Source organism: Taudactylus pleione, unplaced genomic scaffold (assembly GCF_031769625.1).
Source record: "Taudactylus pleione unplaced genomic scaffold, aTauple2 ptg000065l, whole genome shotgun sequence".
Taxonomy (NCBI): Eukaryota; Metazoa; Chordata; class Amphibia; order Anura; family Myobatrachidae; genus Taudactylus; species Taudactylus pleione.
Window position 1 is genome coordinate 2254116 of NW_028284467.1, and position 23397 is coordinate 2277512.

Genomic DNA, 23397 nt, shown 5'->3' on the forward strand with positions numbered 1-23397 from the left:
TTTGACAGGCATAGAGTTGGTTAGCACTATGGCGAGGGTGGGGGGGCACCAACCTTGGTTGATGAAGTCTGATACTGTTTAGTGGAAAATCGGAGGGTCCCTACCCCAATTATTCCTCTACCAACATAGGCTATTTTCATTTTTTGCGTATTTTGCTTAAACACCAAAAGCCAAGCCTGCCTAGTTTTGCAGAATTTCTGCTTGTGGGGTTTTGTTTTTAAAAACTGATGGACATCTATGGTGGTATACAAAACACTGTGAAAACTGATGGACATCTATGGTGGTATACAAAACACTGTGAAAACTGATGGACATCTATGGTGGTATACAAAACACTGTGAAAACTGATGGACATCTATGGTGGTATACAAAACACTGTGAAAACTGATGGACATCTATGGTGGTATACAGAACACTGTGAAAACTGATGGACATCTATGGTGGTATACAGAACACTGTGAAAACTGATGGACATCTATGGTGGTATACAAAACACTGTGAAAACTGATGGACATCTATGGTGGTATACAAAACACTGTGAAAACTGATGGACATCTATGGTGGTATACAAAACACTGTGAAAACTGATGGACATCTATGGTGGTATACAGAACACTGTGAAAACTGATGGACATCTATGGTGGTATACAAAACACTGTGAAAACTGATGGACATCTATGGTGGTATACAAAACACTGTGAAAACTGATGGACATCTATGGTGGTATACAGAACACTGTGAAAACTGATGGACATCTATGGTGGTATACAAAACACTGTGAAAACTGATGGACATCTATGGTGGTATACAAAACACTGTGAAAACTGATGGACATCTATGGTGGTATACAAAACACTGTGAAAACTGATGGACATCTATGGTGGTATACAGAACACTGTGAAAACTGATGCATTGTACATTCTGCAATTTGCCTCCAACAATCTCCATCTATGTATGTCCATTGCTTTGTACAGCCCAGAAAACACATCTCTTAGTATATTTACCCTCATAAACATGTCAGAGTTTATACTAACTCCTTTATTAATACTTCAAAAATAATTTTCTACTTTCACTTTGCAAGAAATCTTTTGGTTCATGATAATGTTCCAGGACTGACTTTTTTCTTTTGCCATTTGACAGGAATTTCTCGCCCTAACAATACAATGCTAAAGACTCCTAGGTCCCAATGCCATGTGTGAGTTGTGGTCCCCTAGACATACATTTATATGAAATTGGAGACTTACTACATATTCGAGTCTTGCAGAAGCTCACTGAAGACAGGTCATACCAGTGTCCTCATAATTTAAAGCTGTTTAACTGGCTGTTTGTAGTTTCTGCAAAGTGTCTTAGGATGACAGTGGGCCAATCAGAGCATTGGACCCGAATGCCAATGTTCCCGCTACCACACTGTCACCTAAATACATCTTATACAAATCAAAGTTATAGTATAATGGTTCAGGACTAAAATGAACATGGGAAGAATACCATAGAGGAGATACCATATTATTGGAAACAGAAAACAGAGTAGAGAGGATATCATTTTTCACTAACTCTTAGGCTGGCTACACACTTGGCCAAATCGGAATGACAAATCGGGCATATCATGCAGTGTGTGTGCCAGGTTTGCAAGCTCATGTGGTCGCATGCCATAACATGTGATTGACCGTGCTGCACGATAGCTTTGTTAGGAGATAAAGTGAACAGTGATAAGCTACCAGCCAATCAGCTCCTAACTGCCATGTCACAGGCTGTGTTTGAAAAATGGCAGTTAGGAGCTGATTGGCTGGCACCTTATCACCGTTAACTTTATCACCTAACAAAGCTTAGTAAATAGACCCCTAAAACTTTTAATTGTTTACCGGCAATCACGCTGTCCAGGGTGAAGGCAAATCGCCCTGAACATCAGCACTATTGCCGGTCGTTCAGGTGCAGTGGCGTAACTAGGGTATTTGGAGCCCACGGCAAGTTAAAAAATGGACCCCCCCCCCTTCCTCATGTAAGTGCCAGTGCCAAAAAGTGGGCGTGGTAACATGACAATGGGTGTGGTAACTGAAATATTGACACCACCGTTTGGCATCACTCTGGAAACATTCCTTTCCATTCTATATGCACCTTAATGCCCCCAGTAGTAGTGCCCCTTTTGCAATGTCCCCAGTAGCAGTACCCCTTATACAGTGCTCCCAGTAGTGCCCCTTATACAGTGCGCCCAGTAGTGCACTTTATGCCCCTTGCACCCTTATACAGTGCCCCCAGTAGTGCTCCTTATACAGTGCCCCCGGCAGTGGTCACCTCTATGCTATGCCCCTTACATATAATACAAAGACACACAAAACAAAAAAAACAACTTACCTGAATCCCCGCTCCTGCGCTCACCGCCGTCCGCTCCTCTGTGCTCCTGCTTGGCACTATGGGAGAGACGTCATGACCCACTGCGGGAACGGCAAGGTGGAGCTCATGAGTGAGCTCCAGCCCGGCTCCGGCAGTTGGTGCAGCAGTCAATGAGAGACTGTCTGATTTTCATTGGCTACTAAAACAAACACACCGCCGCCGGGTAGTACGAGTGTACTACCCGGCACTGACGGCGATGTGTTTGTTACTGTGTAGGACGGACCAAACTACGTGTAAATGCGGATTGTAGTAAATAGGGCCCATAGTGCTCTGTTCACTCTGCATTGTACAATAGCAAAAGAAATATCAACAAACCAGCACCAGCAAACAAACCCACATGCAGTAAAACAACAAGCAGAACACACAAAATAGGGGAGAAGGAGAAGAGAGGTGAAACAAGTGACCCATCTCAGGGTGAAAACTCCCACAGCAGGCTGCAGCCTTTGCAACAGCCACACTACTGGTCACAGAAACAACAAGAATGGGCCAAATAACTGCAAAGCCCTCATGCAACCCCCACGGCAGTGTATAAACAGTATGGGACACAGCCCAGCAACAACGCAGACATGGAATCTGACAGGAAAAAACATGCCTGGGCAACCCCACCTGAACCACACTCAGGAAAATAAAGAATACAGACAAATAAAGAATCAGTCTTCTTTATATAGGCAAGGCACAACACTTCAGGGCACAGATAAGGATCACTCGGACCATCAACTGTCTTTTATTTATTTATTACCAGTTATTTTTATAGCACATATATATTCCACAGCGCTTTAGAGAGAATGTTTGGCCATTCACATCCGTATTTGTGCATGGGCAAAAGAGGAAGCCACAATGCAGAGCACATCTTGGCCTAAAACTAGCACATGGATGGGAATACAACAGAAAAAGAGCACAAACAAACCCCTAAGCACCATGCCAATAAAAACACAACAGAAAACATGCCAGGGCCTGATTAACACAAGAAAAGACCACAGAAAAAAAAAACAGTAAAGGAAAACAGTAAGCCACAGGCCGCCGCCATGCAAGAAGCAGCCACAAATAAACAACGAAGAGCAGAAAGATAAGCCTCGGAATATAAACAACTATAACTACAGGGAAGAGAGATGCAACCACCAGCCAACCAAAAACTCACAAAATGATCACTGTGTCACATACATAAAACCAACATGGAATGTCTAAGTAAAGCATCATCCCAGAACAGCTAGAACATAAAAGATATCCAAAGGTCCAAGCAGCAATCTGAGTAACTGCAACTTATCCTTAGAGCAGTGGTTTTAAACCGCCGTGCCACAGCACACTAGTGTGCCGTGGCCGGTTGTGAAGTGTTGTGCGCGGTCAGAGCCGCTGAGCACATTTTACAGTACTGCGGCCCGGGCCGCTGAGCTCCTCTGGGAGACTCAGGCGCACCCGGGCTTTGACCTGCCAATTGCAAAGATGCGGCGGCATGTCATCACAGGTCACGCACGCCGCATAGGCCGCTGCCCTCCCGCCCACTTCGCCAGCCAGCCCACTCTCTACCAGCCAGCCTGCTCCACCAGCCAGCCAGCTCTCTCGCTACCTCCCACCCACTCCGCCAGCCAGCTCTCTCGCTACCTCCCACCCGCTCCGCCAGCTAGCCCACTCTCTCTCTCTACCTCCCACACGCTCCGCCAGCTAGCCCGCTCTCTCTCTCTCTACCTCCCACCCGCTCTGCCAGCTAGCCCGCTCTCTCTCTCTACCTCCCACCCGCTCCGCCAGCCAGCCTGCTCTCTCTCTCTACCTCCCACCCGGCCGCCTGGAAGCCCGCCCGTGACAAGTGAGTGACAAGGTTTATCGATGTGCATCAATGTGCATGATCATTTTCTGTGGGGGCCAGCCAATTATATTTTTCTTAGTGGGGAGCAATGTGTTTTTTTTGTGTCTGTGTGGTCCAGTCATGTGTTTTTTTTTTGTTTGTTTTTTAGTGGGGACCAGCCATGTTTTATTTTTTAATGTGGAGCAATATGTTTAGGGGTTTTTTTTGTTTGTTCCTGTGGGGGCCAGCCATGTTTTTTTTTTTGTAGGGAGCAATGTGTTGAATTTTTTTGTTTCTGTGGGGGCCAGACATGTGTTTCTTTTTCTATGGGAAGCAAAAAAAAAAAAAAAGAATGGTGTGCCTCAGTGATTTTCAAATTTTGTGTACTGTGCCCAGAGTTGAAAAAGGTTGAAAACCACTGCCCTAGAGCATACAACCTAAAACCAAAACCCCACTGCTTACAAATAAGACAATGACTGTGAAATACAGAAAAACAGCAGCAACTGCCAGAAAAGACAAGACCACGAGCAGCTCCAAGGACTGTGCTTGTAGGAATAGGGGAAGGGGAGGGGGGAATAAAATGAGCCACATAAATGTAAAGTCATGCAATCAACTTGATGCCAATCCAACTATCCCGAAATCCATGAGCCAGCGCCTGAAGAAATTAGACCAATCAGAATGCCCGCCATGGGCAGCCAACCCCATCTCAACTAACATCTGAAGTCACCACATCTGCATTACAACAACTACTGTACATGGGAAATACAACCTATGCCCTGCAGAAGCCAAAGTGGGAAATAAAAAAAAAAAGACCGGCCAGGAAATAGGAAGCCCCAGAGGAAAAAAAAGATACAACCTCCCGCCCCCCCCCAGGAGGTTTCACAATGAAACCCATAGAATATCAGTGTCACCAGAATACCAGAACATGCAGGAACCAATTGTAGCCTGAAAGAGGACATGTCAAGGCCGTAGTAATGGAAAATTATACGGGAATCTGTAAAATATGCTGTGGTGTAGATAATACGGTTTGGGATTCATGTAGAAGGTCTCTAGAACAGCAATGTATAGATCATCATTATTCCATGGTATCAATAAGGTGTATAACATGTTATGCAACACTTCAAAGAGAATATTCAAATTAATCAAAATTCATCCCTTCACCAGGGGAGCCAACAATCAAATAAGCCCTATGACATGGACAAACATACACACTACAATCAACACATTGCCAGAAGAAACCCACACAAAATCAGGAAGTACATTCAAAACACTAGGGCAGTGGTTCCCAAACTGTGTGCACCTTGGGGTGCCACGGGACACTTCCAGGGGTGCCTCAGGTTGGTGGTCCAGCACCAAATCAAATTATTTATGGTCAATGTAATGTAAATATGTGGGCAAACAGAAGCACAAACCTGTCCACCGCCACATAACTGAACCTAAGGATGACAGGTAAGCACAATTTACTTCACTTTAAGTTTTTGTATTAAGAAATTAAGCAAAAAATTAAGTAAGCTTAGGGGTGCCGTTAAAACAATGCTGACACTCTAGGGTGCCGTGATTCAAAAATGCTTGGGAACCACTGCACTAGAGGGTAAATTTACTAAAGTGAGATGTTTTAGAAGTGAGTTTTAGAAGAGAAGTTGCCCATAGCAACCAATCAGATTCTACTTAACATTTAACTAGCACCTTCTAGAAGATAATAGCTAGAATCTGATTGGTTACTATGGGCAACATCTCTTCCAAAACTCACTTCTAAAAACTCTCACTTTAGTAAATTTACCCCTAGACAGCACAGTAGCAAAGAGACCATGACAGGGAGACACTGCCAGGAGGCCGATACCCAGACAGTTGTAGTGAAGAAGCCAACTAATCTATGGAAGGGAATGACTGTAGTAGCCCCAGAGGCAATATCAGGGCCCTGCACCAAAACAGAGCATGGTGACCAACCAGAATGAATACAACAAACATCCACAAGAGCATCCCGAACAGGCTGCCCATCTAACACATTGCTATGGGATTAGGACCAAGGACCAGCATTGTCAAACATCAAGGGAAAACCTCAAGCTAGCCTGACCCCACAATAGCAGGGAAAATCAGGCAACAAACAGCGAGTTAAAACCTAATCCTAGTTGCAAAATGAAGGAAGGGAAGGGGCAAAAAGAAACAGCCAACTAACCTGAGACGAGCAGGGGAAAGATAATTACAGCACAGGACTCTAGGGACTGGGGACAGCCAGGCAACATATACCAAATGTCAGAAAAGAAGGGCAAAATCAGATACCAGCAACATACACAGAGTACAAACAAACAGACAATATAAACCACTAGTAAAAACAGGGGTAATGGAGAAATGTGTAGTGGATACTATAAATTCATGCAAAAAGGAGGGGGAGAGGTCAATGACAGAAAATTGCAAGCAGGAAAAACCACCAGGAGCAGGGGACAGTGGAGAGAGGGATGCTGTGGAGATACCAAGGGAAAACAAAGGGTGGAGAGAGAACAACGAAGCTGCAAATGCCGCCTAAGAGGTATCAGGGGTTGGGTGGGGATGGATAAAGAGGGTGAAAAAAACAGCAGCAGAAATCCACAGCCCATAAGCCCACCCAGTAAATCCAGCAGAAGGGTGCCCAGAAGAAACGGAGAAGGGAAGGCAGAGGATGACAAAAGCCACCCGACAGGAAGTTAGAATGGCCCGCAGGCAGAGCTGGGGAGTGAGGTAGAAAATGAAGCAAATAGAGGACATCGTGAAAGGGGCAGAACAGTGTATGTGGAATATGGGGGGCACGGGGTAGAGTACCATGGCAGGGAACCTGGGGGAAAAAAAGAAAGCAGTGCGGGAACAAACGAGAAAAAACAAATGGAGAGAGGAATGGAAATGCAAGAAAGGGTGCAAAATATATACTGTAAACCGCAAGATAAAAGATTAATAAAACACAAGGGGAGATATACCAAGCCTTGGGGAGAGGTAAAGTGGAGTAGTTACCCAAAGTAACAGGAGTGGGATTTGTGACAAAATCTCTAGGGAAGTTTTGAAGTGGAAATATATATGCCCCAGGTGGTTCCTAGCTTATGTCTGGTAGCCAGCTAATCAGCTCATTGATTGTACAGACCACCTATGAGAGGGCTGATAAAAGATTGGTCAGTTTCTCCATACCCTCCAACATTTCACTTTAAGAATCCGGTACACTCCCGGTACAGGGGCGTGACCACAGACAAAAAGGGCGTGATAAAAGATAAAGGGGTGTGTCCACTAATACTGTAGCTGGAGTCCAGAAGCAGCCAGTGCAGGCTGATTTATCTTCTGTACATCGGCGCTGGGGTGATTATGTCAGCGTCATTGCGGGGAACCACTGAGTGCAGAGTGGAGCCGCCTGTCACTCAGCAGCGCTGCGGGAGTCCTGTGTCCCAGCATCGCTGCTAAAAGATGTACAAATGGTACAGCCTGTTTGCCGGTACAGACCATTAAAAACACGGAACTGTATTGGCTTCTACAGTAGACTTGGAGGGTATGGTTTCTCTAGTCTGTCTCTCACTGCCTGAGGGGCAGGTTGAGATTTACAGGAAAAGAGATACCATTGCTTGTAATTTTAAGTTCTGTGCTAAATGCTGTTGAGAGAGGGGATTGTATGTTATTCAGAGCCAGACATTGTTGTATTGTTTATTATGTTGTGGTCTCAAATAATACTAGATGTGGACACTTGTACCAAGGCCCTTGACTGGTGTGCTTCTAATTGGCTGCTGCATGCAAGATGCTGCCGTTTACATCAGAAAACGGTACCCATAACCTAATCTTGTGACATACAGTATAATTATATATGCTATATTATAGGTTTCATTGGTTCTTTATACTGTGCAAGCTACAATATTTAATAAAATAAATTCTCTCCTATGGCTACTTAACATTACAAGAGTATAAGCTTGCAAGCAGGCTCTATGTATGTCTGTTATTACCCAGACTTGTTTTATTACTGTTTTGTTCCCAATTGTAAAGTGCAACAGAATATGCTGGCTCTATGTAAGTATCTGTTAATAATAATAAAAGAGCACCTATCACCTATATCACAGGTTCTCAAACTCGGTCCTCAGGACCCCACACAATGCATGTTTTCCAGGTCTTTTCACAGAATCAAAAGTGAAATAATTATAACCACCTGTGGATCTTTTAAAATGTGTCAGTGAGTAATAAATACACCTGTTTACCTGCTAGGTGACCTGGAAAACGTGACCTGTGTGGGGTCCTGAGGACAGAGTTTGAGAACCACTGACCTACTGTGTATATTCATGAAATGAAGTTAAGAAATTTACTAGGAACCAAAGCCCAATAAACATTAGTCATGAAGATCCATAGTGATGTAACAGGCTTAGGGCCTGATTCAGACCTGCTCGCGAGCGCTGGCAAGCGGGTCGATGGTGCCCTAGTGCGTATGCGCACGACGGAGGGAGCTCCGTCGTGCGCATGCGCGAGACCCAGATAGCGACAGCCAAGCTGTCGCTCCGGGTCTCACACCAAAGGGGGCGTGCTGTCGATGTTGAGTGACAGCACGCCCCCTTTGGTGGGCGTGCTGGGGGCGTGGCTGCCAGACGGAGGCGTTCCCATGGGAACGCCTACCGTCTGGGTCCGGCCCCACTGACATCACTAGTGATGTCAGTGGGAGTGATTTTGGCTCTGATAGAGCCAAAATCACTCCAGGGCTTGCGGTCACCGCACGGTCGCGTCGCAAGCCCGATGGTCGCGATGGTCTTGACCATCATCATGGATGCTCGCATAAGCTGTGGGTGGTAACCAACAGCTATGCGAGCGTCCAGGAGGACGCTCCAAAAAAACAAAACAAAAAAAAAAACGCCCTGATTCAGAGCGGGCGCTTGTTCAGAGCGTCCGGCTCTGAATCAGGCACTTAATTCACAAATATTGATTCAGATCGCCAAATAGGTGTCTTCAGTGTGTGTAGGCAGCTGTTAATTTTTAAGTACACTTATTGGTATGTAGCAGTGATTATCAAGCTCTCATTAATTGCACCAGCATGCACTGCTGTAATTATGTTTCTGACTGTAAATGATTAGGTTACTAATTTTTTTTTAAACAGCGTGGTTGTTGCCTAGTTCGTGGTTCGGGTTTAATCGTTTTTTTTTGTTTTACCAAGACCATGGATGCCCACGGTGAGAAGCGGACCAGTCCAGGTAATGTAGGAGAGTATGTGTGAGTGAGTGTGTATGTCTGTAATAAAACTTTACTATCACGGTGTGTGTGTATTGTGTTTATTTAAACATTTCTTTACAGGTGAACTACAGGTAACAGCGGGCCCTTAATGTCCCACATGCTGGTACTTGTGGTTCTCCAAGTACCCGCATGCAGGGGAGGCTTGCTGGGAACTGCAGTTCTACTCGAAAAGACAATGTTTACTATTCTTTTTTTACACTACACCACATAATCAACCCAGCAGTCACCGCCCAGAGGTACTGGGGATAACCCCGGGCTATCAGCCTGGGGTGCTCTGGAGGGGGGACTTCTTTTTTTGGGGGGGGGGAGGCACGCCATTTTTTTTTTACAACACTTTTATTTTCACAGATGTATGAATGGTTCTCACTGAACCATCCCTGCATGTGTTTATTTTACTAAGGACAGATGCATGCATCACTGATCTCCCCATGCGTGTATCAGTCTTTGTTTTTTTTTTTCTTGCAAATTACACCGCTCGGACGTCGGATGCACATTGCATCGTATCGTGAGATTACATGTACAGCGTGTGTCAATCGTTCGGCCGGGACTGCCAGGGAGCTGTCGGGAAGTTCAAGGGACATTGTAAGTTGAATCTTATCTTATGCTAGTCGTACTAATGTATGGCCAGCATCAGTGAAGACACTTGAGGACAGAGGGCCTGATTCAGCAAGGATCGCAGTTGTTAATACGCATGCAAATCGGCAGATTGTTGCGTTCTGTGCATGCATCGCAGCGTGCGTACCAGCCACTGCAATTAGGACTGCGATCGCAGTGACCACACAGACCCATTGCAGAGTGATTAATAGGAAGTGCCGTTTGTGGGTGGTCGGCGAAATGCAGGCGTTCCAGTGCGTTTCAATGCCATTACATGGGCATGCATAACTTATCCACTATGATTCCCTACGCAGCCTGGGGTCTCATAGCGTGCGCAATGAGTAAGGTCAGAGCTTGTGTAAGTGTGCGTGAGGCTGCGATTGTACCAATGTTTTTGCAGTGTTACTAAACATTACGGATGTGTGTAAGGTAAAGTGGGTGTCTTTGTGTAGTGCTGTGATGGCATAGCGATCGCAATGAATTAGCATACTATCGCAGTTGAACTGCGTGCGTAATTGCTATTGCATTCGCAGTTGCGTTCCGTAATGAATCAGGACCAGAGTTATGAAACCCTCTTGTCTGAACTAAAGACAACATACTGGTGGTTGCTTTTCAGTAACAGTAAGTCCTTTTCCTTAAAGAATTTTGGCAACAAAACAGTTTAGTTGGGGGCACTCATTTGTAGTCACACACAAGAGTTAAATAGATCTGATAATATGGTTCAGACTTATATGATCCTATGTCCAGTGTCAAGAACTCAAGATAAACCATCATTACACAGAAAGATACAACTAGCTTGAGACATGTAAAACAAAATGTCCAGCTCATAAGTAGGACAGACAACTTTATTGCATGGCTATTTTTTTCGCCAGAATGCAATAGGAAAGTTAATATCAATCAACAAATCTTTTCATCACTATGAATTTAACAATGTATGGAGTTCATGACTTATTGTTGTGGGAGAGGGCAGGGCTTGTCCTACCATGACATACAGATGTGTCCTGCTACATCTTTGCTGATCGCGCTACAAATGTGCGTACAAATCGTGCCATGCGATTACCCACAGCAGCATGCGTTTCGTGGGTAATCGTATTACCCGCGAAACGCTATGCTATGGCGCACACTGTGATAGCACCATGCATTCCTATGGAGTCACGGGTGCAAACGCATCGCGCGTATCCGCTCGCTGGCACATGCCTCACACCATGCATGCCACAATTTGCTGCGTATGCAGCAAAGATGTAGCAGGACACATCTGTACTATTCTGCTGTAAATGCATTCTGTTCAATCCCCCTAGATTTTAAGCTCCTAGGAGCAGGGTCCTCCTCCACACTGTCTCACAGCCCTCTTCTCTAGCACTTCTATGACAGCCTTCACCTTCCCAGCTGTACTGTGTATGGAGAATTGTGTTGCTAATTGTTACCTGTGCTCTGTTTATATTTTGGTTACTGTATTGTAATGTAATGTTCTGTGTACCCTTTACTGTATGTACGGCGCTGCGGACCACTTGTGGCGCCCTATAAATAAAATGTAATAATATTAATCCCCCAAAAACACCCGTAGCAGAGCAGCTGCCTTGCTGCGATTTATTGAAAGTCATCCCTCTAGCCAAGTGATAGCCCTTCTGCTCCACGAGAGGTTTCTGACCTCCCTGTTTGACAGGTGTATCGCCCCCCCATGAAACTCCCCATCTGCCACTGTCCCTGGAGCACGGGTAGCCGCAAATATAAAAAATCCACTGGATTTAACATGGGTTTCTGTGGGGGCTGCTACGGATTCAACAAGCAAAGCTGAAGATGGCAGAGATTATGGGCTACTCTATCTGGGATTTTGTTCAGAGAGGGATCCTCCGCATCCCTCTCTGTGACCCCTCACTGACGTATATGCCAGCCAACGGACGTAAATGCGCAGTAAGCCCAGATGCCGAAGCAAAAAGCAGAGTGATATTGAAGGCTGCTTCCAGCTCTTTGTAGAAAAGGGCTCTTATCAAAGCCTGTCTCCCGGCAAGAGCTTCTTACTAAATTTGCGTGAAAATGTACATTTTCACATTGTGAATTTAGGCGTAAAATACTTATCACATCCGCATTTAAAATGCGGTCTGTTATGAATATGCCCCTTAATCTAGAAACTGAACCTTGGATAAGCATTAAAAGATCAAGGACCCCATTTTAGTATGTTTGGCCTAAACAAAACATTTTCTTTTTAAAAATATTGTTTAAATGGTAAATTTATCAGTAAGAGTAGTCTTAGGGCGCATATCCACTACACCAGTGGTTCCCAAACTGTTTTAATCACGGCACCCTAGACTATCAGCATTGTTTTCACGGCCGCCCTAAGCCAAAATTTTGTTATTGAGAAATTCTGAATTTTTTGTAGTAAAGTGAAGTAAATTGTGCTTACCTGTCATCATTAGGGTCAGTTATGTGGTGGGGGACAGGTTTGTGCTTCTGTTTGTCCACATATTTACATTACATTGACCATAAATAATTTGATTTGGTGCTGGACCACCAACCTGAGACACCCCTGCAAATTTTCCGAGGCACCTTAGGGTGCCACAGCGCAGTTTGGGAACCACTGCACTACACAATATAAATGGACGATTGAACGATTACGACATCGTTATCGTTCATTAGTCGTGCAGTGAATATGCCGGCAACGACCAGCGATGCACACTCCCACTGGTCTTTGACGGCATCTGACATCGCCTGAACATACTGCCCAACCTGACGATATCATCAGGTTGTGCATGTTCTGGGATGAGGGAGAGTGCCTGCACTGAACAACATATTGTTCAGTGTGGGCACAATAACCACTGCATAGTATAATGAATGATTATACGATAAAGATGTTGTAATCGTACAGTCGTTCATTAGTCGTGTAGTGGATATGCACCCTTACCACTCACCAGGGCAATAGAGGGAGCCTATGCACATGCATGACTCATCATTGCAGAGTCACGCATCATGGACTGGAAGCATGGACATGGGGCTTCCAGTAGCAGATTCAATTTACAAAAATAAATTAAAAAACCGCAGATATTTTGAAAAAAAAATGAAAATAGATGTATTTAACAATAGAAAAAATTATTTAGTTCACTAATAAAGCATTTGTTCCTGCAGCCACTATTTCCAACCTGAGATGATGATAGAGATCGAAGGACAGCCACGGTCCTTGTATCAACATCATCCTTGTTAAATTGCCAAAGCCATGACTGGAGAGGGCTACCGTTGGTGGAACTTGGAGATTGCCAACACCAGCAGTAAGTAGCACTGCTTGAGGGTTAATAAATAGACCCCCTCCCACCTCCTCAAGCCTTCAGAAACATCCACAAATATTATTTTCTAAAAACCTGTGACCCTCAAATCATAATTTACATGAAATAGGTATTTTTTCAGCTAAAACATAGGAATACCACCAACATGGATCAACACTGGTTCTGAATATTGTTATAGCATAGTTTCATTGTGATTATTTGTGTGACACATTTATATGAAATTACAGTAATGAACAAATTCATAATCGTTAACACATATTATAAAGTGCTAATGAATAAGCTAGCTCTTTATAGTGCATTTCAATTATTAATCTTGGCCACATTTTTAAATTACACTATATTATATAATGACCATTGCATAATTTTGACTTGTTCTAGGGCTTTTCTGCCATAACACTTAAATACATGTCATACATTCAGTATAATAAGGTAGTGAGCATGATTACATTAAACGGTTTGGGTACAGGATGTTGGTGCTCGGGATCCCGTTGGGGTTAGGATGCCAACAGCTGTCAGTTGTAACCCTCCACCTTTCCCTACCCTCCCTCCCTGGTGCCTAAACCTAACCTCCCCCTCCCCGCACCCTAACCTCGCTACTTACCTTCAGGATGCCAGCGCTGGGATTCTGAACGCCAGAATCCCTGCAGTCGGTATTATGACCGCATCCCCCATTAAACCTATGTGCATGCTTTTTATCTGCTAATGAATAGCAAAAAGTAAGATGGATTGCTTGATGACGTAAGAAGAATGCATTTGCATTACTGTATTTTTGCCCTGCAATGCCCCAAGTTTTGTGAAGGGCCCTTGAATTAAGAATCAATGCTCACTTAACATTCCCATCTGTAGTTGCACAGGTATACACAAATACCTCCAATGTTTCATTAGCTGGCAATCTGGCAATTGCACAACTAACACACCCCTAATGGTAATGATTGAAACTAACAACGGACAAAGCAAAGTCAGTGAGATACAGAGTACAGTAATGGACTATAGTGGGTGATCCTGAGGTTTCGACCATAAGCTGAAATGTAGCTGAAGTGCCCCAACTCTGAGCATAGTTTGTTGGGCGTAATTTACTCTAAAAAAAAATAAAGTGCAGCTGCCATGTTGTATGCATTTATTTTATGTGCAATAAATGTATCTATTACATTACACTACAAAAATGTCCATAATTCAGCAGAAATAATTTTGTATCTCACGTATGCCAAAAAACGCCAAAAAGCCAATACAAATGTACTTAAACATGCTCAGAAAAGCACCATTAATGCCAGAGTGACAACAAAAGCAACAATCACCAAACTGAACCCAAACAGCATATCAGTACTGCTGTTTGCACCTTCACTGACGACCTGCAAATAATACAGCTTCCTCAGACATATATGCACCTTTTTCCCGGCTTGCATGCGTTTGGAATTGCGGAATTATACCCTCACTGTACTTGGTCTTCATCATATTGCCCCCATCCCACCCATGATCCAGACATAAGTGGCAGAACCACGCATATCTGCATGGGCACATATCCATGCACACATTGTACGCATATGCAATGGTAGCTTAGTTATACAGCATCAGCCAAGTATGCATAAGGCTAATCAGATAGCTGGAAGCCTTGGTCCATTGCTAATACTGAGGTTATCTAAGTGCTAGTCCAAATGAGCAGTTTTTTTACCCTGAAACCCAACTCGAGATATCTACCAACAAAATAAATGCTAGTTTCCGCATATTTAGGTTACCGGGCTAGGTAACCTAAATAAAGGACCCCCTGATATTCAGCAAACTCGGAAAACTGAAAGTTTTAAGAGTTTGCTTCAGAATACAAGTGCAATCTTCAGACAACACTTGTTCTCGGATCCCCACTCCTTCCTATGGGGATGCTAAGAGGGATCCCTCCGCAGCCTCCTCACTACCTCCCCGGAGGCATAGTGCATGCGTGAGGTCATGCATGCGTAGCCGGGACGACGGGGAGCAGGTAAGTAATGCAGCTACTTCTGTAGCTGCGATACTAACCACAGTGACACTTTTCGGAGCAGCTGTCCCCGCACCGGAGAAATTATGAATTGCTCTGGTGTCACTTTTCCCTCGCTGCAAGTTGGATACCTAAGTATCCCTCGCAGCGAGTTCAATACTTCATCAATGGAGGCCATATGGCCTACAATGATGAATAGGCCCCTCAGGCTGCTGCATGATAAGTGACTTAGGGGCCTATTCATCATCAGAGGCCGTATGGCCTCCGATGTTGAAGTATCCAACTCGCAGCGAGGGAAGCCTGCCCCCGAAGCAATTCATCATTGCTCCGGTGTGGGGACAACTGCTCCGAAAAAGCAGCTGTCCCCGTGGTTAGTATCGCAGCTACAGAAGTAGCTGCATTACTTACATCCTCCCGTTGGGGAGGTAGTGAAGAGGCGGCGGAGGGATCCGCTTGAATCCCTCTTCGCATCCCCGGGTCTCTTTCCCACAGAAAGGAGCTCTGGGATCCGAGAACAAGCGCTGTCTGAAGATTGCACTTGTTCTTGGAAGCAAACTCCGAAAACTTTCAGTTTTTGGAGTTTGCTGAATCCCCAGAGGGTCCATTTGGGACCCCTGATGATGAATAGCCCGGTAACCTAAATAAGGTGAAACTAGCATTTTCGCATGGTTACCGGGCCATTTATCGGTCAATTAATAGGCCCCTTATTTTTTAAAAATAAGTTACTCTAAATAAAGCTCAGTAGGGACATTCCACAGACTCCGCTAGCTTCCAATGATAATCAGCAGCTCAGTCTTCCCTGGTATTGTACGGTTAGATAAATGTTACATATTTGGATAAGAACACTTAATTTAAAAAGGTACACACGTGATAACAGAAATACATTGACATCAAGTCCGGCATAAATCATTCTCAAGCTCAGACACAAATAACACTAACTCCACACACTGCTCCCACTAAGGATTATAGGAAAGTACTATTTTGGATGACAGCGTAACTGTAGACTCTGAGATATTAAAAACCATTTTTGATGCGCTGACAACAGCTGTACCATGTCTGTCGCATTAAACAGCGACATTAACCCATTCTATTTCTTAAGGTCTAGCATCAGACCAGTATACAGCACAATGTTACTCATAAATCTGTACAAAGCAGCTCACTTATGTGCAGACTGTGGAAATGACAGGGCATCTCCCACTGTTGCTGGAGTATAGTCATACATCATCCACAGACTTCAAGTGGTCAAACTAGCTCTGAAAATGATACAGAAGATTTTTCTTTACCAATCAATAATCTATGTACAAAGCACTGACATCATATACTATATAGATTAGTCAACTACACTGACTCACACACTTCAATCAATCTAATCTTTAGATGTTCTGTACATCAGCTTTATAATTAACTTGGAAATGTCAAATATGTTTTAAGATGTATTGAATTGATTTTCTTCTGAAAATGATTCATAATAATCTTCTACAGATTTGTAGACCTGGTTTTGGAAATGTAAATGTTTTCTTTAAGGGAAACTAATGGTCAAAAAGGCTTAAATCATCACTACCAGTGACCTGACTAATTGCATTTTTGCAAAAATTTAAATGAAAGAAAGAATTTAATTTCAATGGAGACAACAAAGCTTTCGCTATATGTTGTACGGAATGGGATTGAAATGCCGGCGGTTCAAATCCCGACAGCGAATGCCTGACGGGATCAAGATCCCAACAGAGGCAGGTAAGTACCCTAACCAACCCTGTCGTCCCCCCCCAACCCTGCCTCAGTGGTGCCTAACCATAACCTATCCCCTGGGGTGCCTTACCCTAACCCCACCTTACCGCTCCCGAAACCTAACCCTCCCCCTTAGGGATGTCTAATCCTAATCTTCCTCCCCCCAAAATAACCTAATCCCGCTAGACTCCCTAATGCTAACCCCGTGGCTAACGCTAAGGGCGCCCCGGACTTCCCTTCGTTCGGGATGTCGTACTCGGCGTCAGGATTATGATCGGTGTCGGTATTTCCACGCCTATTATAAATCCCTAGCCGGCATTCTGCTGTTGGGATTGTGACCAGCAGCCGCATCTACAACCCATGTTGTACACTTCAGCTACAGAGAGAAGGCTTTGTTCATGTAAACTTACCTTTCCAGTGATGCGGTCTGGTATCCAAGGCTCCGGTGGTCCGGTCTTCAGCTGCAGTCCTCCCTGTGAAGCGTGGATGCGAAGGAAGGTGCTTGCTGCGCATATGACGGCTGACTGCATCAGGTCACGTCAGACCTGCTGCAAAGGTCGCTGGTCTAAAGGGGGCGTAGCCATCGCTGGGCATAGAGCAGGGAAGTATTCAACTTCCCTGTACAGATTACGCCACCCTAAGAATGGTGATGTATGGTATGGTGATGCGATTCACACACGAAGCAGGGAATAACCTTCTCCACGGTAACCCCCTGTATGAACTGCCAAAAGCAGTGACAAGCCCTGATTTCAGCTAAATAGGGCTTTTCACTGCTCTATGAATAGACCCCAGACTGGTCTATTATACTATTTTATCAGTGCACGCTCACTCTCAACAGTAAATCAATGTATTACTGATACTCGTCATAAAATCTCAGGCCCAGCGCTACCATTTGGCGAACTTAAGTGGTTACCTAGGGCTCTAAAGTGTATGGGGTGTCTTAAATAATGAATGAGTGAAATAATGTAGCACTCCTCTCTGTGCTGGCTGCTAGCTGGGAAGCTGCTGCCCCTCTCTGACAGTGATACTCTGGGTGTGAGGTGCTGGGCTGTTGTCACACACTTTATGGTCCAAGAACATGAGACGTCTCAGTGATGTCACTAGTTCCTTATTCTCATGAATATTGGTTCAGCACACAAAATGGATGCCTGTAATGTGTATACACAACAGGTACTTTTAAAGGTGAACCTTTCTCAGGCGCCATCAGTTAATGATTAGGTCACATTATGAAACATAGATGAATCACGTTATGTCATACTTGACTAGCTCCCAAAAATCGGGTGGTGCTCCCTGCTGAATTAAAAATTTGCCAAGCCTCCTGGAGGCTGGCGTCATACGGCCGCAACCCCTCACTTCCTGAGTGGACAGTATAGATGGCCGATGATGCAATTCACGCTGAATCGTCACATTATGGCTCTGCCCCAGCTTCCCAATTCTGGTAATTATCATACGCGCACGCAGGGGGGGTTTCCGAGTACCTAGAAACCCCCTGGCCGCCGCTCCATCACTGCCCGGCTGAATTATAATTTTTTTCTAAAGAGAAGGAGCAGCCGGGCCCAGAGTTCAGCTTACAACTGGCTGGGGCTGTGCTGCTGGCTGAACGTAGGGGGAGCGGCAGCAGCAGCGCGCAGCTCCTCCCAGGCAGTCCCGATGGGGCACTTTGAGAGGTCGGCTGAGAAGCTGAGCTGCCGCCTGGTGCTGACTATTCCCGGCACTCTCTCCTGGAGCCGCAGGTGAAGGGGGGAGTGGGTGCCAGGGGGTGGGGGTTGCCCGCAGGGGGGTTGTTTCTATATTAAATGATGCAGTAGTTTGCCTGCTTTCATGTTTGTAAGTGAAAAGTGTGTGTGTGGTATGTCTTTGTGAGTGCCCTATCAGTGTGTATGTGTGTAGTCTGTGTCAGTGTGTATGCAGTCTTTCTGAGTGCCCTATCAGTGTGTGTGTGTCTCTATCAGTGTGTCTGTATGTGTAGTCTGTGTCAGTGTGTGTAGTCTTTGTTAGTGTCGTATCAGTGTCTGTATGTGTGTAGTCTTTGTGAGTGTCGTATCAGTGTGTGTCAGTATGTGTGTAGTCTTTGTGAGTGTCTTATCAGTGTGCCTGCGTGGTCTTTATGAGTGCCCTATCAGTGTCAGTGTAGTTTATGTGAGTGTCAGTCAGTATGTCAGCATGTGTGTAATGCTGAACAGTCCATCAAATATTTATATATATTTGAAACGAGTGCTGCTGCTTGTTTTCATCTGGTTTTATATCAAATCTGCATCTTTGGACATTAGTAAGATTGTGGGAGTGCCGGGCTATAGGTGTGTGTGTGTATATATATATATATATATATATATATACACACACACACACATTTATATATATATATATATATATATATGTGTCTGTGGATTTTTTAATTGGCTCTGTATTCGGAAATTGGAAACCCCCCTTTCAAAATCCTTCCTTTGCCACTGATTACAGTATTGTATAGCAGAGGCCGAGGCTCCGATGACACATCATGCACCTAGCCCGCCCACCACCACCGCACCACATGCCAACCTGGCTGCCCTGACAAAAGGTTGGTAAGTCTGTATTATGTGGTATCATTTAGCATTGTATAGTGGCAAGAAGGAAAAAAATACACAATACAATTGGAGATGTATGGAAACTGGTGCAAAGTGGTGGAGGGAGTAGATGTTGTCTATAGCAACCAAAAGAGACTCTGCACTACCCACATGCAGTGCTTGATTTCCCATTAGGCATGTGTCTAGGGGCACCACATCAGTCCTCCCTGCATCAGAGCCTGCTTGCCAATGCCCCAAATTCAGCCATGGTTATTTGGACATAGCACAAAGACTACATCCTTGTGATACATAAAGGGGAGTCTCAGGACTTCCCCCTGATGCATTATAGGGATGTAGTCTGTTCTACATCCCTATTTTTTTCTTCCGGGGGGAGGGAGCCCAATAATATTGTGCATAGGGGTGGCCTGATCACTATATCTGCCCCTGGCCACAGGACAAAGAAATGGGGGTCTATAGTATGTATTATCATTACGGTAATTTAAAAAAACTGAAAGCAAAGGTGGCTGGGCAAACTCTGGGGTGATTTTTTCTTTTAGAGCAGGGGCTCCCAGCCTGAGACACTTGTTGTAAAGTTTAGGGGTACTTGAAATTTTTCATAAATTGTAAATATGTGAGAATCACATATCTACAACTAGAAAAAATAATAATAAAAAAAAAAAGAATTATATATATATATATATATATATATAGGCTCCTAAACATTTATATAACACCGATTATATTTATTACAAGTGTTTTGCTTCACAAATTTTGGGGGTACTAATGACGCAAATGGCTCTCAGGGGTTTGGCTACCCAGGTGAAAAATGATTGAGAGCCACTGTCGCAAAAGGAACCTCTGCGCTTGTAATGCCTAAATTTAAATGTGACTGTAGTACACTTTAGCATTAATGTGCCAAAATTGACAGCGAAAGCTAAACTCATCCCATTTGTCCCTCAACATATCCAGATTGTTTACAAATAGAAGGCTAAATTAAAACATAGATTATGTATACCGCCTGTTACGCAACACACAAGTAAGCTTCAACAGGACATTGTACCTACTGTACAGCACAAGGATTGTGTACAGAATGCGCACACGCAGGGTACTGGGTACAGAACCCCCCCCCCCCCCCCCGGATCAGTAAAGCAGGATACACACGTAAAGATTTTCTGTCCAACCATCCAACTAGTTGATTCTTTAAAATATCATGCTGGCTGTATTTGCCTGCTGCATTCATGTTTGTTAGTGATAGAGGTGTGTCTCTGTCTCTGTGTGTTTATCCCGTCATAGGCTGAGTGGTATATTTTACTGTAGTGGTCCTAAATCCTGTGTAAGCTGTTTGTAATAAATATATATATATATATTACACACACATTTATTTGTGGCTACATGTTTTTTCATTGGTTCAGTAACCAAGGATTTGGAAACCTCCCTTTCAAACTCCTGCGTTTGACACTGTACAGGAAGGCTAATAAGCATCAGCAATCTCTAGGCATGCAGCATTGCCAGCATATGATGGACAAGCAGCTGTACAGGCATCAAAGGAGACGTGTATTAGACTTGCAAACGAATCACATCATTGCTTTAATTATAGCACCAAAGCAATATCACTTGATCATTAGGTGTATCTTATTTGTTAATTGGTTTTATTTTCTCCTACAGAAGAGAAATAACATTTCTCTAGGGAAATGCCTCATTTGTGTATATGCCTGGCATATTGGAGTCTGAAATAACAGGAGCAACGGGCTATGAGAGGAATACAGGAGTAAAGCTCAACTTTGGAATGTTTTTTTTTTAACACATTCTTGTTAATGTGTTAAATCACAGTTAACATATGTATTGCTGACATAAGCACCCAGAACTATTTAATGAAAATATTTTTTTTCTGTAATAAGTTTATTTTAATAAAATATATTACTCTTCAAAAGTGATTGTAAAGCAAGCTTTTGAAATAATTATTTTTAAAATTCCGAAAATTCACTAAAATTACTCGAATAAAATAAAAATTTTTACATTTCAATATTATTTTGTTCAGCGACCATCTACAGACTATCGAAATAAGCAAATGTTCTTTGTAACACATTGAATGCCAAAACATGGAATAAAACTAGGGTATCTAAACATTTAATTCTGAATGTGTACCAAAAAAAAGTGATATTTATATTGTATACAAACTATTTTTATTAAGACAAAACCGTTTTCAAGGGCGTATCTCATCACACACTCCTAAAAGAATGGGTGTAGCTTGTAACTTGTATAATAACTGAATATCAGTACAAATTATTGTTTAGAACAATATTACTTTTCATTAATGGCAAAAAAAAATAATATTTTCAATGTTTTCTTGCAATATATTGATAACGCAACTATTCATCAAGTACTCAACAATTCTTTAACTTATTAAAAAATAAACTGATCTATTCTCAGCCATATTACACCAACAGCTTAAAATGAATTGTCACGTAATGTGAAGAACAATAAAATAAAATGACACATGCGGCATTTAGATAAAATTAGATTTTTTTCTCTATAGAATAGGTATATTACATTTACTAAATAATTTTGCCATTTTTACAACTGTTACAAGCATTTGGATCTGCCTTCAGTTTGATCTAATAGATCATTTCTGACACCAAGAGCAGCATTTGTTCAAATTATGTTCAGATCACCGAGGTAATTATGGCTATATGAGCATTCACAGTCAGCTATGTTTTAATAGGATTAAACTATTAGCACCTTTTTCATTCATCTAATTTCTCTTATCCTTCACACTTAAACATGACAACTATCACTTATGTGCTGAACTATGATCAGGTGTACATGATGTGTAGAACATAAAATAGTACCTATAGCTACATTCATGTCAGCCATGGCCTAAAATGGAAAAGGTTTCCCAACCATCCTTTACCTGAGTTTTCCCAGTAAAAATCCACTAGATAATTTTTTCTTCAGATGATATTAGTTCAGTCAAAGGGATACAGCGATCAGACCCTCATTCCTCCCTGATAGCACGCCGATAAACTGCTCCTTGAATGAGGAGGAATGACAAGTGTAGAGGTGACAGGACAGCTGAGATCTTCAGGCTGACACAGAGAAATCGGAGACTTCATAAGTTACCAGTAACATGGCTGCTGTAGGCCCAATAAAGAAATACAAGGGTGGCGGAGATACAAAGTGCTGTACATGAATTAGCGGGGATTATTTCATTTATATGGTTTGCTATGGAATAAAAGTATAACATTTTGCTTAACTGAATTGATATATAAACCCCACACTTTGTCCATTCTAAATATTGCAGCTTACATTCTTTACATTCTGCCTGCTCCATAGAACATTCTAAATATTGCTGTAGGCATTCTGAGGTGACATTCTGCATACCACGCGGGCATAAAGAATTCTTTACGTCTCCTTTTTCATCACAGGGCTATAAACAGATCACTTTTAAAATTTCCAGGCAACTTTACGTAATACTGAAAAAAAAACAAAAAAAAACACACAGGCCTTTCTATGCTCTAACTGTGGGTTGTATTTTCATTTTATATTATGAAAGATCTATTAAAAGGTAATGACAAGGTCCATATACATTTAATTTAATCTACCCAGACATGCTGTAAAATATTATAACACCAGAAAGTGAATTAAGTATTTCGTGCAATTGGCCTATGTACTGGTAGGTACAAACACATTGGGGTAAATTTACTAAAGTGAGAGTTTTTAGAAGTGGAGATGTTGCCCATAGCAAATAATCAGATTCTAGCTATTATGTTCTAGAACAGTGTTGGCTAATTTGACACTCCAGCTGTTATGGAACTACATAACCCAGCATGCACTGCTACAGTTTTGCTATTAGGGCATGCTAAAACTGTGGCAGGGCATGCTGGGATATATAGTTCCACAACAGCTGGA

The 23397-nt window shown here is 43.2% G+C and overlaps 1 protein-coding gene across 1 annotated transcript in view; it reads right to left on the reverse strand.

Annotated features, from left to right (window-relative positions):
• The window catches only part of STAC3 (SH3 and cysteine rich domain 3), a 129100-nt gene extending 106534 nt beyond the window's left edge, over positions 1–22566 (reverse strand). The window contains exon 1 of the mRNA XM_088465885.1: positions 22400–22566. The gene's annotated coding sequence lies outside the window, so the exon portion shown is untranslated. The remainder of the gene's footprint in view (positions 1–22399) is intronic.
• Between the last annotated feature and the right edge of the window lie 831 nt (positions 22567–23397).